Source organism: Lactuca sativa, chromosome 9 (genome assembly GCF_002870075.4).
Source record: "Lactuca sativa cultivar Salinas chromosome 9, Lsat_Salinas_v11, whole genome shotgun sequence".
In the NCBI taxonomy this organism is placed as follows: Eukaryota; Viridiplantae; Streptophyta; class Magnoliopsida; order Asterales; family Asteraceae; genus Lactuca; species Lactuca sativa.
In genome coordinates, this window is record NC_056631.2 from 150,455,949 (window position 1) to 150,460,323 (window position 4,375).

Genomic DNA, 4,375 nt, shown 5'->3' on the forward strand with positions numbered 1-4,375 from the left:
GCCCCGGTAATATTCCCAAGTCCCGAAGCAAGTCCCGAGATCCCGAAGATCCCGAGAAGTGCGGTTCCCGAGCCGAAGCTCTGCCCGCGAGAAGTTCGATTTTTGTAGAGATCTTTCAGATCTGCTAAGGATTACTACTTCTAGAAGCCGTAGTGCTGTCTGATCATCTTCTGATCAAGTGAGTGTATACTAACTTTCTTAAACACAATAATAATACGAGTTTGGTTCGAGTGTATTAATTATATTGTTGTTTATAAGTGTGAGTGTGTAGTTATTTTCTTTCTAATACAATAATACGAAGTATTTTATATAAAAATACGTGCTATGTGTATATATTTGGTTGTGTTATGTGTGAATGTGTATTCACTCTCTTTTATCTTATAGATCTGCTTATTTCTTTATGAGATATGTGTTATGTGAGTGTGTGCCTCATCTGTTATGTGACATATGTGTTGATTAAAGCATGCTATACAGGTTTTCTTTAAACTATGTATACAAATGTATATTTTTATCTACTAATATGTTGGGTAGAACATGGGTAGATAGTTGGTGTGTAATAAACAGATGAGAGGCCTCGTTGTTGTTTGATTTAGTCATCTAGCGGAGTTTAGATGACGACCACATACATTTTTTAGATAGTCTTGTGGAAACATTAGCAGGTTCGCCACCTGTAGGTGTTAATGAACTTGGGTGTTCATTCGTTGTACTCCATCCCCCTCATGGTTGCCTTATTTGACTTATATTGTTGAGGTACCCCCGAAGCATGTGTTGTCGCCCCGATGAAATATTCTTAGACTAGGTCCCTTATGTTAGTTGAATTAGGGACATTAAAGTGAGAATAACGGGAATGGGTAATTGGGTTATTGTTGGTTGGTGAAAATTAAATATGATATTTATTGTGGGTTGAAAACCCTATATGCTCACCAGGCTCCCAAGCCTGACCCACTCAGTTTTAAATTGTATTACAGGAAGTGGCGGAAGGGCATGAGATGGATGATCCATCAAGTTGTTTTGTTTACAAGTCTGCATATGTCTATATTTTCTATATGACTTGTAATGTATTCGTTTATGCTTATTGGTCTGTATCGGAACATGACACCCCGAGTTTTGATTATAATGAAAATACATTTCTTTTATGAAATGCTTCGGTAAACATTGTTTTATCATGTTTTGTTTTTGGGAACAAATTCCGCAACTCTTTCAAATCAAAAGGATTTACTTTGAAAATATTTAAAAGCGTAAATGAAAATCGGTCTTTTCTGGCCGAGATTTTGGGGATGTCACACGCTTGTATTAAAATTATACATTTAATGCAATGGATGATGTTGTTTGCTTATTTACATTTACTGTGTTGTGATACTTTACATGATGTCCTCCGCCCCAGAACGTTTCCGCCGTTCTTGGTTTTGGGGTGTGACATCTAACTCGCTCACAACTAAAGGCGAAACAAACTGCTTTACTCTCCAAAGTAGAGTTCTGCATGTTTCATTCCTTCGTGTCCAAAATTGAGCCAAAGACCGTCAATATTGCTCTCGATCATTCTGATTGGGTTCAAGCAATGCAAGATGAACTCAATGAGTTCGAAAGAAATAAGGTCTGGCGTCTCATTCCAACATCGGAAGATGCCTCAGTCGTTGGTCTCAAATGGGTATTTAGAAACAAAATGGATAAGGAGGGTAATCTGATTCGAAATAAGTCTTGTCTTGTGGTAAAAGGATACTGCCAGGAAGAAGGAACTGATTACGAAGAGACATTTGCTCCGGTAGCAAGGTTGGAATCTGTTCGAATATTTCTTGCCTATGCTGCACACAAGAACTTCGAGGTCTACCAAATGGATGTGAAGTGCGCTTTTCTGAATGGGGAACTTGAAGAAACGGTTTACGTGGAGCAGCCTCCTGGTTTCGTGAATGAAAAGCATCCAAATCACCGCTACATCCTAGATAACGCAATTTACGGTCTGAAACAAGCACCTAGGGCATGGTATGAAACACTAACTAAGTTTTTAAAGATGTCTAAATTCAAACAAGGTTCGGTTGACCCAACCTTCTTTCGTAAAAAGGAATGTAACCACCTTATGATAGTTCAGATCTATGTCGATGATATCATCTTTGGCTCAATGAATCCTAGCTTAACAGCTAAATTCAGACAGTTGATGGAGACAAAATTTGAAATGAGCTCAATGGGTCCGATTAACTTTTTCCTTGGTTTAAATATTAGACAGGGACCCGAAGGCATCTTTATTAACCAGGAAGCATATACCAAGACTCTTATTGCTAAATTCAGCATGATGGGAGATTCAAAGGTCAAAGTCCCTATGGCGTTCGGTACCAAGCTCACACCATCCTTGGAAAAACCGGCAGTTGACATAATGTTATACCGCTAAATGATTGGTTCCCTGATGTACCTCACAGCTAGCAGGCCTGATATAATGTTTTCTGTGTGCTATTGTGCCAGGTTTCAAGCGAATCCTCGTGAACCACATATGCTGGTAGTGAAAAATATACTCCGGTATTTGAAGCGAACCACCTCTCTCGGTCTCTGTTATCCCTCAAACTCAGGTTTCTTTGTTCAAGCCTACTCAGATGCAGACCTTGGAGGATGTGGTTTAGACAGGAAAAGCACTACAGGAGGCTGTCAATTCCTCGACGGGAAGTTGGTGAGCTGACAATCTAAGAAACAAACATGTGTTTCTCTGTATATAGCTGAAGCAGAGTACATTGCAGCCGCTTCTTGCACATCTCAAGTGATTTGGATCCAAAGCCAACTCCGGGATTATGGACTCAATATGAAAAAGATCCCACTATATTGTGACTCAGAAAGTGCAATTAGGATCTGTCATAACCCAGTGCAACATTCCAAAACCAAACATATTGCATTGAGGTATCACTTCATTAAGGATCATGTGGAAGATGGAAACGTAGAGATTCACTTTGTTCGAACTACTGATCAACTGGCTGACATCTTCACCAAAGCCCTTCCTGAAGTAAGTTTTAATAAAATTCTACAAGGACTAGGTATGATGGAATCGGAGTCGGTACCAAAAACACCTTCTCAAAACTAAAAGTTGGAAGCGAAATGAACCGAACGTTCAGTCTATTTCAGGTTCGGTTTGCATGGGTACCGAAATGAACCGAACGCTCGGGTACGGTCCCATTGCACTTGTTTTTGCTTATCTCTAAAAAGTAGTTTCTTTGGTTGTAAACTTTTTGTACACTTATTTTCCAATTTTTTCAAAAATATTTCATACTTTTTTTTGTCAAACCAAAATGAACCGAGCGTTCGGTCTATTTCGGGTTCGGTTCCAATTTTTTTTGTTTGTTTTGTTTTTGTTTTTCTTTGAATCAAAATTTCATAAACTCCAAAAATATATATTTTTTTTGTTATCTTTACTTCTGTTTGTACTTACCGTTTGTGGATGATCGATGGGGCAGGTATCATTCTCACACTTTTTAATAGCTAAGTGTCCCTAGAAGCATGCTGCTGCATGTTGTCCAAAGCCTCAACTGATTCTGAATAAAGCCTTACTGACTCGGTATATACCTTACTATTTTCTCATATGAGATAAGAGTTTTCTGCTTTGTCATTATTTTAATAGCAGAGGTACTTTGGTTTCTTTACACCATCTCAAATATTTTTCTCCATCATATTCGCTTCATACAAGTAACCCTTGAGACTCTCAGAATTTACCACTGAGGTTTATGGTTACACAATTTCTGTGTTTATGATCTTAGCTTCGTGCCACTACGTGCTAAGTGAAACCCACAATTCAATACCTACTATGCATTGATGGTCAACAATTAAATTTACTCTAGTTTTCACTCATGAATTAACGAATTCACCCAAGTGGTTGTACCATCAAATCTCTAATCTTTCTTTTTGTGTGATTCTTATGAAATTGTTACATACCATAACATTTCTTCCCTTAGAATCCAATTTTAATGTTTTTTTTTAAGATTTCACCTAAAAGTATTTTCAACATGTCACTTAAATAGTATTCAAACCTACTTGTTCATCAGACCACATTGGTCTCACAAGTACTTCAGTCGATTTCTGTCTTATGTCAAGATCAGGAATTCTGAACTGAAGCGAAAGCCTCCCAAATAAGCCTTATTAAAAGATGCCTTTCAACACTTCTTAATTAGTGCTTGATCGTAATTCAACGGGAAACCACACAAACACTTTAAGGTCTCTCTTGACTTTGAAGGAAGAGATTCGTGCCCGGGATCCACTGTTTCGTGTCTTTATTAACTCACAATTTCCCACATATGTGTTGCTTTATTTCTTTCTCTTTGACACTCTATGCACGAAAATCTTTTTGTTTTTCCAAAAATCTGGTTTCATTAATTATAAGCTATGCAGACAGCTCATATTAAAA